The following is a 17,527-nucleotide window of genomic DNA, read 5'->3' on the forward strand; positions in this document are numbered from 1 at the left end:
GTGCACACACGTGTATGTTACAGGTGCATACAAGTGTATGTTACAAGTGCATACACGTGTATATTACAGGTGCATACACGTTTATATTACAGGTGCATACACGTTTATATTACAGGTGCATGCAAGTTTATATAACATGTGCATATAAGTGTATATTACAGGTGCATACACGTTTACATTACAGGTGCACACACGTTTATATTATAGGTGCACACACGTTTATATTACAGGTGCATACACGTGTATATTACAGGTGCATACACGTGTATATTACAGGTGCATACACGTGTATATTACAGGTGCATACACGTGTATATTACAGGTGCATACACGTTTATATTACAGGTGCATACACGTTTATATTACAGGTGCACACACGTTTATATTACAGGTGCAAACTCGTGTATATTACAGGTGCATACAAGTGTATATAACAGGTGCATACACGTTTATATTACAGGTGCATACACGTTTATATTACAGGTGCATACAAGTGTATATTACAGGTGCATACAAGTGTATATTACAGGTGCATACACGTTTATATTAGATGGGCATACACGTTTATATTACAGGTGCATACAAGTGTATATTACAGGTGCATACAAGTGTATATTACAGGTGCATACACGTGTATATTACAGGTGCATACACGTGTATATTACAGGTGCATACAAGTGTATATTACAGGTGCATACAAGTGTATATTACAGGTGCATACAAGTTTATATTACAGGTGCATACACGTTTATATCACAGGTGCATACACGTTTATATTACAGGTGCATACACGTTTATATTACAGGTGCATGCAAGTTTATATTACAGGTGCATATAAGTGTATATTACAGGTGCATACACGTTTATATTACAGGTGCACACACGTTTATATTACAGGTGCATACAAGTGTATATTACAGGTGCATACAAGTGTATATTAAAGGTGCATACACGTGTATATTACAGGTGCATACACGTGTATATTACAGGTGCATACACGTGTATATTACAGGTGCATACACGTGTATATTACAGGTGCATACAAGTGTATATTACAGGTGCATACAAGTGAATATTACAGGTGCATACAAGTGTATATTACAGGTGCATACAAGTTTATATTACAGGTGCATACAAGTTTATATTACAGGTGCATACACGTTTATATCACAGGTGCATACACGTTTATATTACAGGTGCATACACGTTTATATTAAAGGTGCATGCAAGTTTATATTACAGGTGCATATAAGTGTATATTACAGGTGCATACACGTTTATATTACAGGTGCACACACGTTTATATTACAGGTGCATACACGTTTATATTACAGGTGCATACACGTGTATATTACAGTTGCATACACGTGTATATTACAGGTGCACACACGTGTATATTACAGGTGCATACACGTGTATATTACAGGTGCATACACGTTTATATTAGAGGTGCACACAAGTGTATTTTACAGGTGCATACACGTGTATATTACAGGTGCATACACGTTTATATTACAGGTGAACACACGTCTACATTACAGGTGCACACACGTTTATATTACAGGTGCATACACATTTATATTACAGGTGCACACGTTTATATTACATATTACAGGTGCATACACGTTTATATTACAGATGCATACAAGTGTATATTACAGGTGCATACACGTTTATATTACATATTACAGCTGCATACACATTTATATTACAGGTGCATACACGTTTATATTACAGGTGCATACACGTTCATATTACAGGTGCAAACACGTTTACATTACAGGTGCACACACGTTTATATTACAGGTGCATACACGTGTATATATACAGGTGCAAACAAGTGTATATAACAGGTACATACACGTTTAGATTACAGGTGCATACAAGTGTATATTACAGGTGCATAAACGTGTATATTACAGGTGCATACACGTTTATATTACAGGTGCATACAAGTGTATATTACAGGTGCATACAAGTGTATACTACAGGTGCATACAAGTGTATATTACAGGTGCATACAAGTTTATATTACAGGGGCATACAAGTTTATACTGTATTACAGGTGCATACAAGTTTATATTACAGGTGCATACACGTTTATATTACAGGTGCATACACGTTTATATTACAGGTGCATACACGTTTATATTACAAGTGCATACACGATTATATTACAGGAGCATACACGTTTATATTACACGTGCATACACGTTTATATTACAGGTGCATACACGTGTATATTACAGGTGCATACACGTGTATATTACAGGTGCAAACACGTGTATATTACAGGTGCATACACGTGTATATTACAGGTGCATACACGTGTATATTACAGGTGCATACACATGTATATTACAGGTGCACACACGTTTATATTACAGGTGCACACACGTTTATATTACAGGTGCACACACGTTAATATTACAGGTGCACACACGTTTATATTACAGGTGCATACTCGTGTATATTACATGTGCATACAAGTGTATATAACAGGTGCATACACGTTTATATTACAGGTGCATACAAGTGTATATTACAGGTGCATACAAGTGTATATTACAGGTGCATACACGTGTATATTACAGGTGCATACACGTTTATATTACAGGTGCATAAACGTATATATTACTGGTGCATACACGTTTATATTACAGGTGCATACACGTTTATATTACAGGTGCATACAAGTGTATATTACAGGTGCATACAAGTGTATATTACAGGTGCATACAAGTTTATATTAGAGGTGCATACACGTTTATATTAGAGGTGCATACACGTTTATATTAGAGGTGCATACACGTTTATATTAGAGGTGCAAACAAGTGTATATTACAGGTGCACACACGTGTATATTAAAGGTGCACACACATGTATATTACAGGTGCACACACGTTTATATTACAGGTGCACACACGTTTATATTACAGGTGCACACACGTTTATATTACAGGTGCACACACGTTTATATTACAGGTGCACACACGTTTATAATACAGGTGCATACACGTGTATATCACAGGTGCATACAAGTGTATATCACAGGTGCATACACGTGTATATTACAGGTGCATACACGTTTAAATTACAGGTACATACACGTGTATATTACAGGTGCACACACGTTTATATTACAGGTGCACACACGTTTATATTACAGGTGCACACACGTGTATATTACAGGTGCATACACGTTTATATTACAGGTGCATATACGTATATATTACTGGTGCATACACGTTTATATTACAGGTACATACACGTTTATATTACAGGTGCATACAAGTGTATATTACAGGTGCATACAAGTTTATATTAGAGGTGCATACACGTTTATATTAGAGGTGCATACACGTTTATATTACAGGTGCACACACGTTTATATTACAGGTGCACACACGTTTATATTACAGGTGCATACAAGTGTATATTACAGGTGCATACACGTGTATATTACAGGTGCATACACGTTTATATTACAGGTGCATACACGTGTATATTACAGGTGCATTCAAGTTTATATTACAGGTGCATACACGTGTACAGTATATTACAGGTGCATACACGTTTATTTTACAGGTGCATACACGTGTATATTACAGGTGCATACAAGTGTATATTACAGGTGCATACACGTGTATATTACAGGTGCATACACGTTTATATTACAGGTGCATACACGTGTATATTACAGGTGCATTCAAGTTTATATTACAGGTGCATACACGTGTACAGTATATTACAGGTGCATACACGTTTATATTACAGGTGCATACAAGTGTATATTACAGGTGCATACACGTTTATATTACAGGTGCATACAAGTTTGCATACACGTTTATATTACAGGTGCATACAAGTTTATATTACAGGTGCATATAAGTGTATATTACAGGTGCACACACGTGTATATTACAGGTCCATACACGTTTATATTACAGGTGCATATACGTATATATTACTGGTGCATACACGTTTATATTACAGGTACATACACGTTTATATTACAGGTGCATACAAGTGTATATTACAGGTGCATACAAGTTTATATTAGAGGTGCATACACGTTTATATTAGAGGTGCATACACGTTTATATTAGAGGTGCATACACGTTTATATTAGAGGTGCAAAGAAGTGTATATTACAGGTGCACACACGTGTATATTAAAGGTGCACACACGTGTATATTACAGGTGCACACACGTTTATATTACAGGTGCACACACGTTTATATTACAGGTGCACACACGTTTATGTTACAGGTGCACACACGTTTATATTACAGGTGCACACACGTTTATAATACAGGTGCATACACGTGTATATTACAGGTGCATACAAGTGTATATCACAGGTGCATACACGTGTATATTACCGGTGCATACACGTTTATATTACAGGTGTATACACGTGTATATTACAGGTGCACACACGTTTATATTACAGGTGCATACACGTGTATATTACAGGTGCATACAAGTGTATATTACAGGTGCATACATGTGTATATTACAGGTGCATACACGTTTATATTACAGGTGCATACACGTGTATATTACAGGTGCATTCAAGTTTATATTACAGGTGCATACACGTGTACAGTATATTACAGGTGCATACACGTTTATATTACAGGTGCATACACGTTTATATTACAGGTGCATACAAGTGTATATTACAGGTGCATACAAGTGTATATTACAGGTGCATACACGTTTATATTACAGGTGCATACAAGTTTGCATACACGTTTATATTACAGGTGCATACAAGTTTATATTACAGGTGCATATAAGTGTATATTACAGGTGCACACACGTGTATATTACATGTCCATACACGTTTATATTACAGGTGCATATACGTATATATTACTGGTGCATACACGTTTATATTACAGGTACATACACGTTTATATTACAGGTGCATACAAGTGTATATTACAGGTGCATACAAGTTTATATTAGAGGTGCATACACGTTTATATTAGAGGTGCATACACGTTTATATTAGAGGTGCATAAAAGTTTATATTAGAGGTGCAAAGAAGTGTATATTACAGGTGCACACACGTGTATATTAAAGGTGCACACACGTGTATATTACAGGTGCACACACGTTTATATTACAGGTGCACACACGTTTATATTACAGGTGCACACACGTTTATGTTACAGGTGCACACACGTTTATATTACAGGTGCACACACGTTTATAATACAGGTGCATACACGTGTATATTACAGGTGCATACAAGTGTATATCACAGGTGCATACACGTGTATATTACCGGTGCATACACGTTTATATTACAGGTGTATACACGTGTATATTACAGGTGCACACACGTTTATATTACAGGTGCATACACGTGTATATTACAGGTGCATACAAGTGTATATTACAGGTGCATACATGTGTATATTACAGGTGCATACACGTTTATATTACAGGTGCATACACGTGTATATTACAGGTGCATTCAAGTTTATATTACAGGTGCATACACGTGTACAGTATATTACAGGTGCATACACGTTTATATTACAGGTGCATACAAGTGTATATTACAGGTGCATACAAGTGTATATTACAGGTGCATACACGTTTATATTACAGGTGCATACAAGTGTATATTACAGGTGCATAAAAGTTTATATTAGAGGTGCATACACGTTTATATTAGAGGTGCATACACGTTTATATTAGAGGTGCATACACGTTTATATTAGAGGTGCAAACAAGTGTATATTACAGGTGCACACACGTGTATATTAAAGGTGCACACACGTTTATATTACAGGTGCACACACGTTTATATTACAGGTGCACACACGTTTATAATACAGGTGCATACACGTGTATATCACAGGTGCATACAAGTGTATATCACAGGTGCATACACGTGTATATTACAGGTGCATACACGTTTATATTACAGGTGCATACACGTGTATATTACAGGTGCACACACGTTTATATTACAGGTGCACACACGTTTATATTACAGGTGCACACACGTGTATATTACAGGTGCATACACGTTTATATTACAGGTGCATATACGTATATATTACTGGTGCATACACGTTTATATTACAGGTACATACACGTTTATATTACAGGTGCATACAAGTGTATATTACAGGTGCATACAAGTTTATATTAGAGGTGCATACACGTTTATATTAGAGGTGCATACACGTTTATATTAGAGGTGCATACACGTTTATATTAGAGGTGCAAACAAGTGTATATTACAGGTGCACACACGTGTATATTAAAGGTGCACACACGTGTATATTACAGGTGCACACACGTTTATATTACAGGTGCACACACGTTTATATTACAGGTGCACACACGTTTATATTACAGGTGCATACTCGTGTATATTACAGGTGCATACAAGTGTATATAACAGGTGCATACATGTTTATATTACAGATGCATACACGTTTATATTACAGGTGCATACAAGTGTATATTACAGGTGCATACAAGTGTATATTACAGGTGCATACACGTTTATATTAGAGGTGCATACACGTTTATATTACAGGTGCACACACGTTTATATTACAGGTGCACACACGTTTATATTACAGGTGCACACACGTTTATATTACAGGTGCACACACGTTTATATTACAGGTGCATACACGTGTATATTACAGGTGCATACAAGTGTATATTACAGGTGCATACACGTGTAAATTACAGGTGCATACACGTTTATATTACAGGTGCATACACGTGTATATTACAGGTGGATTCAAGTTTATATTACAGGTGCATACAAGTGTACAGTATATTACAGGTGCATACACGTTTATATTACAGGTGCATACACGTTTATATTACAGGTGCATACACGTTTATATTACAGGTGCATACAAGTGTATATTACAGGTGCATACAAGTGTATATTACAGGTGCATACACGTTTATATTACAGGTGCATACAAGTTTGCATACACGTTTATATTACAGGTGCATACAAGTTTATATTACAGGTGCATATAAGTGTATATTACAGGTGCACACACGTGTATATTACAGGTCCATACACGTTTATATTACAGGTGCATATACGTATATATTACTGGTGCATACACGTTTATATTACAGGTACATACACGTTTATATTACAGGTGCATACAAGTGTATATTACAGGTGCATACAAGTTTATATTAGAGGTGCATACACGTTTATATTAGAGGTGCATACACGTTTATATTAGAGGTGCATACACGTTTATATTAGAGGTGCAAAGAAGTGTATATTACAGGTGCACACACGTGTATATTAAAGGTCCACACACGTGTATATTACAGGTGCACACACGTTTATATTACAGGTGCACACACGTTTATATTACAGGTGCACACACGTTTATGTTACAGGTGAACACACGTTTATATTACAGGTGCACACACGTTTATAATACAGGTGCATACACGTGTATATTACAGGTGCATACAAGTGTATATCACAGGTGCATACACGTTTATATTAGAGGTGCAAACAAGTGTATATTACAGGTGCACACACGTGTATATTAAAGGTGCACACACATGTATATTACAGGTGCACACACGTTTATATTACAGGTGCACACACGTTTATATTACAGGTGCACACACGTTTATATTACAGGTGCACACACGTTTATATTACAGGTGCACACACGTTTATAATACAGGTGCATACACGTGTATATCACAGGTGCATACAAGTGTATATCACAGGTGCATACACGTGTATATTACAGGTGCATACACGTTTATATTACAGGTGCATACACGTGTATATTACAGGTGCACACACGTTTATATTACAGGTGCACACACGTTTATATTACAGGTGCACACACGTGTATATTACAGGTGCATACACGTTTATATTACAGGTGCATATACGTATATATTACTGGTGCATACACGTTTATATTACAGGTGCATACACGTTTATATTACAGGTGCATACAAGTGTATATTACAGGTGCATACAAGTTTATATTAGAGGTGCATACACGTTTATATTAGAGGTGCATACACGTTTATATTAGAGGTGCATACACGTTTATATTAGAGGTGCAAACAAGTGTATATTACAGGTGCACACACGTGTATATTAAAGGTGCACACACGTGTATATTACAGGTGCACACACGTTTATATTACAGGTGCACACACGTTTATATTACAGGTGCACACACGTTTATATTACAGGTGCATACTCGTGTATATTACAGGTGCATACAAGTGTATATAACAGGTGCATACACGTTTATATTACAGGTGCATACAAGTGTATATTACAGGTGCATACACGTTTATATTACAGGTGCATACTCGTGTATATTACAGGTGCATACAAGTGTATATAACAGGTGCATACACGTTTATATTACAGGTGCATACAAGTGTATATTACAGGTGCATACAAGTGTATATTACAGGTGCATACACGTTTATATTACAGGTGCACACACGTTTATATTACAGGTGCACACACGTTTATATTACAGGTGCACACACGTTTATATTACAGGTGCACACACGTTTATATTACAGGTGCATACACGTGTATATTACAGGTGCATACACGTGTATATTACAGGTGCATACAAGTGTATATTACAGGTGCATACACGTTTATATTACAGGTGCATACACGTTTATATTACAGGTGCATACACGTGTATATTACAGGTGGATTCAAGTTTATATTACAGGTGCATACAAGTGTACAGTATATTACAGGTGCATACACGTTTATATTACAGGTGCATACACGTTTATATTACAGGTGCATACACGTTTATATTACAGGTGCATACAGTACAAGTGTATATTACAGGTGCATACAAGTGTATATTACAGGTGCATACACGTTTATATTACAGGTGCATACAAGTTTGCATACACGTTTATATTACAGGTGCATACAAGTTTATATTACAGGTGCATATAAGTGTATATTACAGGTGCACACACGTGTATATTACAGGTCCATACACGTTTATATTACAGGTGCATATACGTATATATTACTGGTGCATACACGTTTATATTACAGGTACATACACGTTTATATTACAGGTGCATACAAGTGTATATTACAGGTGCATACAAGTTTATATTAGAGGTGCATACACGTTTATATTAGAGGTGCATACACGTTTATATTAGAGGTGTACACACGTTTATATTAGAGGTGCAAAGAAGTGTATATTACAGGTGCACACACGTGTATATTAAAGGTCCACACACGTGTATATTACAGGTGCACACACGTTTATATTACAGGTGCACACACGTTTATATTACAGGTGCACACACGTTTATGTTACAGGTGAACACACGTTTATATTACAGGTGCACACACGTTTATAATACAGGTGCATACACGTGTATATTACAGGTGCATACAAGTGTATATCACAGGTGCATACACGTGTATATTACCGGTGCATACACGTTTATATTACAGGTGCATACACGTGTATATTACAGGTGCACACACGTTTATATTACAGGTGCATACACGTGTATATTACAGGTGCATACAAGTGTATATTACAGGTGCATACATGTGTATATTACAGGTGCATACACATTTATATTACAGGTGCATACACGTTTATATTACAGGTGCATTCAAGTTTATATTACAGGTGCATACACGTGTACAGTATATTACAGGTGCATACACGTTTATATTACAGGTGCATACACGTTTATATTACAGGTGCATACACGTTTATATTACAGGTGCATACAAGTGTATATTACAGGTGCATACAAGTGTATATTACAGGTGCATACACGTTTATATTACAGGTGCATACAAGTGTATATTACAGGTGCATACAAGTTTATATTAGAGGTGCATACACGTTTATATTAGAGGTGCATACACGTTTATATTAGAGGTGCATACACGTTTATATTAGAGGTGCAAAGAAGTGTATATTACAGGTGCACACACGTGTATATTAAAGGTGCACACACGTGTATATTACAGGTACACACACGTTTATATTACAGGTGCACACACGTTTATATTACAGGTGCACACACGTTTATATTACAGGTGCACACACGTTTATATTACAGGTGCACACACGTTTATAATACAGGTGCATACACGTGTATATTGCAGGTGCATACAAGTGTATATCACAGGTGCATACACGTGTATATTACCGGTGCATACACGTTTATATTACAGGTGCATACACGTGTATATTACAGGTGCACACACGTTTATATTACAGGTGCATACACGTGTATATTACAGGTGCACACACGTGTATATTACAGGTGCATACACGTTTATATTACAGGTGCATATACGTATATATTACTGGTGCATACACGTTTATATTACAGGTACATACACGTTTATATTACAGGTGCATACAAGTGTATATTACAGGTGCATACAAGTTTATATTAGAGGTGCATACACGTTTATATTACAGGTGCATACACGTTTATATTAGAGGTGCATACACGTTTATATTAGAGGTGCAAACAAGTGTATATTACAGGTGCACACACGTGTATATTAAAGGTGCACACACGTGTATATTACAGGTGCACACACGTTTATATTACAGGTGCACACACGTTTATATTACAGGTGCACACACGTGTATATTACAGGTGCATACACGTTTATATTACAGGTGCATATACGTATATATTACTGGTGCATACACGTTTATATTACAGGTACATACACGTTTATATTACAGGTGCATACAAGTGTATATTACAGGTGCATACAAGTTTATATTAGAGGTGCATACACGTTTATATTAGAGGTGCATACACGTTTATATTAGAGGTGCATACACGTTTATATTAGAGGTGCAAACAAGTTTATATTACAGGTGCACACACGTGTATATTAAAGGTGCACACACGTGTATATTACAGGTGCACACACGTTTATATTACAGGTGCACACACGTGTATATTACAGGTGCACACACGTTTATATTACAGGTGCACACACGTTTATATTACAGGTGCACACACGTTTATATTACAGGTGCATACTCGTGTATATTACATGTGCATACAAGTGTATATAACAGGTGCATACACGTTTATATTACAGATGCATACACGTTTATATTACAGGTGCATACAAGTGTATATTACAGGTGCATACACGTTTATATTAGAGGTGCATACACGTTTATATTACAGGTGCACACACGTTTATATTACAGGTGCACACACGTTTATATTACAGGTGCACACACGTTTATATTACAGGTGCATACACGTGTATATTACAGGTGCATACAAGTGTATATTACAGGTGCATACACGTGTATATTACAGGTGCATACACGTTTATATTACAGGTGCATACACGTGTATATTACAGGTGCATTCAAGTTTATATTACAGGTGCATACACGTGTACAGTATATTACAGGTGCATACACGTTTATATTACAGGTGCATACACGTTTATATTACAGGTGCATACAAGTGTATATTACAGGTGCATACAAGTGTATATTACAGGTGCATACACGTTTATATTACAGGTGCATACAAGTTTGCATACACGTTTATATTACAGGTGCATACAAGTTTATATTACAGGTGCATATAAGTGTATATTACAGGTGCACACACGTGTATATTACAGGTCCATACACGTTTATATTACAGGTGCATATACGTATATATTACTGGTGCATACTGTACACGTTTATATTACAGGTACATACACGTTTATATTACAGGTGCATACAAGTGTATATTACAGGTGCATACAAGTTTATATTAGAGGTGCATACACGTTTATATTAGAGGTGCATACACGTTTATATTAGAGGTGCATACACGTTTATATTAGAGGTGCAAAGAAGTGTATATTACAGGTGCACACACGTGTATATTAAAGGTGCACACACGTGTATATTACAGGTGCACACACGTTTATATTACAGGTGCACACACGTTTATATTACAGGTGCACACACGTTTATATTACAGGTGCACACACGTTTATGTTACAGGTGCACACACGTTTATATTACAGGTGCACACACGTTTATAATACAGGTGCATACACGTGTATATTACAGGTGCATACAAGTATATATCACAGGTGCATACACGTGTATATTACCGGTGCATACACGTTTATATTACAGGTGTATACACGTGTATATTACAGGTGCACACACGTTTATATTACAGGTGCATACACGTGTATATTACAGGTGCATACAAGTGTATATTACAGGTGCATACATGTGTATATTACAGGTGCATACACGTTTATATTACAGGTGCATACACGTGTATATTACAGGTGCATTCAAGTTTATATTACAGGTGCATACACGTGTACAGTATATTACAGGTGCATACACGTTTATATTACAGGTGCATACACGTTTATATTACAGGTGCATACAAGTGTATATTACAGGTGCATACAAGTGTATATTACAGGTGCATACACGTTTATATTACAGGTGCATACAAGTGTATATTACAGGTGCATACAAGTTTATATTAGAGGTGCATACACGTTTATATTAGAGGTGCATACACGTTTATATTAGAGGTGCATACACGTTTATATTAGAGGTGCAAACAAGTGTATATTACAGGTGCACACACGTGTATATTAAAGGTGCACACACGTGTATATTACAGGTGCACACACGTTTATATTACAGGTGCACACACGTTTATATTACAGGTGCACACACGTTTATATTACAGGTGCACACACGTTTATATTACAGGTGCACACACGTTTATAATACAGGTGCATACACGTGTATATCACAGGTGCATACAAGTGTATATCACAGGTGCATACACGTGTATATTACAGGTGCATACACGTTTATATTACAGGTGCATACACGTGTATATTACAGGTGCACACACGTTTATATTACAGGTGCACAAACGTTTATATTACAGGTGCACACACGTGTATATTACAGGTGCATACACGTTTATATTACAGGTGCATATACGTATATATTACTGGTGCATACACGTTTATATTACAGGTACATACACGTTTATATTACAGGTGCATACAAGTGTATATTACAGGTGCATACAAGTTTATATTAGAGGTGCATACACGTTTATATTAGAGGTGCATACACGTTTATATTAGAGGTGCATACACGTTTATATTAGAGGTGCAAACAAGTGTATATTACAGGTGCACACACGTGTATATTAAAGGTGCACACACGTGTATATTACAGGTGCACACACGTTTATATTACAGGTGCACACACGTTTATATTACAGGTGCACACACGTTTATATTACAGGTGCATACTCGTGTATATTACAGGTGCATACAAGTGTATATAACAGGTGCATACATGTTTATATTACAGATGCATACACGTTTATATTACAGGTGCATACAAGTGTATATTACAGGTGCATACAAGTGTATATTACAGGTGCATACACGTTTATATTAGAGGTGCATACACGTTTATATTACAGGTGCACACACGTTTATATTACAGGTGCACACACGTTTATATTACAGGTGCACACACGTTTATATTACAGGTGCACACACGTTTATATTACAGGTGCATACACGTGTATATTACAGGTGCATACAAGTGTATATTACAGGTGCATACACGTGTATATTACAGGTGCATACACGTTTATATTACAGGTGCATACACGTGTATATTACAGGTGCATTCAAGTTTATATTACAGGTGCATACACGTGTACAGTATATTACAGGTGCATACACGTTTATATTACAGGTGCATACACGTTTATATTACAGGTGCATACAAGTGTATATTACAGGTGCATACAAGTGTATATTACAGGTGCATACACGTTTATATTACAGGTGCATACAAGTTTGCATACACGTTTATATTACAGGTGCATACAAGTTTATATTACAGGTGCATATAAGTGTATATTACAGGTGCACACACGTGTATATTACAGGTCCATACACGTTTATATTACAGGTGCATATACGTATATATTACTGGTGCATACACGTTTATATTACAGGTACATACACGTTTATATTACAGGTGCATACAACTGTATATTACAGGTGCATACAAGTTTATATTAGAGGTGCATACACGTTTATATTAGAGGTGCATACACGTTTATATTAGAGGTGCATACACGTTTATATTAGAGGTGCAAAGAAGTGTATATTACAGGAGCACACACGTGTATATTAAAGGTCCACACACGTGTATATTACAGGTGCACACACGTTTATATTACAGGTGCACACACGTTTATATTACAGGTGCACACACGTTTATGTTACAGGTGCACACACGTTTATATTACAGGTGGACACACGTTTATAATACAGGTGCATACACGTGTATATTACAGGTGCATACAAGTGTATATCACAGGTGCATACACGTGTATATTACCGGTGCATACACGTTTATATTACAGGTGCATACACGTGTATATTACAGGTGCACACACGTGTATATTACAGGTGCATACAAGTGTATATTACAGGTGCATACATGTGTATATTACAGGTGCATACACATTTATATTACAGGTGCATACACGTTTATATTACAGGTGCATTCAAGTTTATATTACAGGTGCATACACGTGTACAGTATATTACAGGTGCATACACGTTTATATTACAGGTGCATACACGTTTATATTACAGGTGCATACACGTTTATATTACAGGTGCATACAAGTGTATATTACAGGTGCATACACGTTTATATTACAGGTGCATATACGTATATATTACTGGTGCATACACGTTTATATTACAGGTACATACACGTTTATATTACAGGTGCATACAAGTGTATATTACAGGTGCATACAAGTTTATATTAGAGGTGCATACACGTTTATATTACAGGTGCATACTCGTTTATATTAGAGGTGCATACACGTTTATATTAGAGGTGCAAACAAGTGTATATTACAGGTGCACACACGTGTATATTAAAGGTGCACACACGTGTATATTACAGGTGCACACACGTTTATATTACAGGTGCACACACGTGTATATTACAGGTGCACACACGTTTATATTACAGGTGCACACACGTTTATATTACAGGTGCACACACGTTTATATTACAGGTGCATACTCGTGTATATTACATGTGCATACAAGTGTATATAACAGGTGCATACACGTTTATATTACAGATGCATACACGTTTATATTACAGGTGCATACAAGTGTATATTACAGGTGCATACAAGTGTATATTACAGGTGCATACACGTTTATATTAGAGGTGCATACACGTTTATATTACAGGTGCACACACGTTTATATTACAGGTGCACACACGTTTATATTACAGGTGCACACACGTTTATATTACAGGTGCATACACGTGTATATTACAGGTGCATACAAGTGTATATTACAGGTGCATACACGTGTATATTACAGGTGCATACACGTTTATATTACAGGTGCATACACGTGTATATTACAGGTGCATTCAAGTTTATATTACAGGTGCATACACGTGTACAGTATATTACAGGTGCATACACGTTTATATTACAGGTGCATACACGTTTATATTACAGGTGCATACACGTTTATATTACAGGTGCATACAAGTGTATATTACAGGTGCATACAAGTGTATATTACAGGTGCATACACGTTTATATTACAGGTGCATACAAGTTTGCATACACGTTTATATTACAGGTGCATACAAGTTTATATTACAGGTGCATATAAGTGTATATTACAGGTGCACACACGTGTATATTACAGGTCCATACACGTTTATATTACAGGTGCATATACGTATATATTACTGGTGCATACACGTTTATATTACAGGTACATACACGTTTATATTACAGGTGCATACAAGTGTATATTACAGGTGCATACAAGTTTATATTAGAGGTGCATACACGTTTATATTAGAGGTGCATACACGTTTATATTAGAGGTGCATACACGTTTATATTAGAGGTGCAAAGAAGTGTATATTACAGGTGCACACACGTGTATATTAAAGGTCCACACACGTGTATATTACAGGTGCACACACGTTTATATTACAGGTGCACACACGTTTATATTACAGGTGCACACACGTTTATGTTACAGGTGCACACACGTTTATATTACAGGTGCACACACGTTTATAATACAGGTGCATACACGTGTATATTACAGGTGCATACAAGTGTATATCACAGGTGCATACACGTGTATATTACCGGTGCATACACGTTTATATTACAGGTGCATACACGTGTATATTACAGGTGCACACACGTTTATATTACAGGTGTATACACGTGTATATTACAGGTGCACACACGTTTATATTACAGGTGCATACACGTGTATATTACAGGTGCATACAAGTGTATATTACAGGTGCATACATGTGTATATTACAGGTGCATACACGTTTATATTACAGGTGCATACACGTGTATATTACAGGTGCATATACGTATATATTACTGGTGCATACACGTTTATATTACAGGTACATACACGTTTATATTACAGGTGCATACAACTGTATATTACAGGTGCATACAAGTTTATATTAGAGGTGCATACACGTTTATATTAGAGGTGCATACACGTTTATATTAGAGGTGCATACACGTTTATATTAGAGGTGCAAAGAAGTGTATATTACAGGAGCACACACGTGTATATTAAAGGTCCACACACGTGTATATTACAGGTGCACACACGTTTATATTACAGGTGCACACACGTTTATATTACAGGTGCACACACGTTTATGTTACAGGTGCACACACGTTTATATTACAGGTGGACACACGTTTATAATACAGGTGCATACACGTGTATATTACAGGTGCATACAAGTGTATATCACAGGTGCATACACGTGTATATTACCGGTGCATACACGTTTATATTACAGGTGCATACACGTGTATATTACAGGTGCACACACGTTTATATTACAGGTGCATACACGTGTATATTACAGGTGCATACAAGTGTATATTACAGGTGCATACATGTGTATATTACAGGTGCATACACATTTATATTACAGGTGCATACACGTTTATATTACAGGTGCATACACGTTTATATTACAGGTGCATACAAGTGTATATTACAGGTGCATACACGTTTATATTACAGGTGCATATACGTATATATTACTGGTGCATACACGTTTATATTACAGGTACATACACGTTTATATTACAGGTGCATACAAGTGTATATTACAGGTGCATACAAGTTTATATTAGAGGTGCATACACGTTTATATTACAGGTGCATACTCGTTTATATTAGAGGTGCATACACGTTTATATTAGAGGTGCAAACAAGTGTATATTACAGGTGCACACACGTGTATATTAAAGGTGCACACACGTGTATATTACAGGTGCACACACGTTTATATTACAGGTGCACACACGTGTATATTACAGGTGCACACACGTT

Source organism: Ascaphus truei, chromosome 10 (genome assembly GCF_040206685.1).
Source record: "Ascaphus truei isolate aAscTru1 chromosome 10, aAscTru1.hap1, whole genome shotgun sequence".
Classification (NCBI taxonomy): domain Eukaryota; kingdom Metazoa; phylum Chordata; class Amphibia; order Anura; family Ascaphidae; genus Ascaphus; species Ascaphus truei.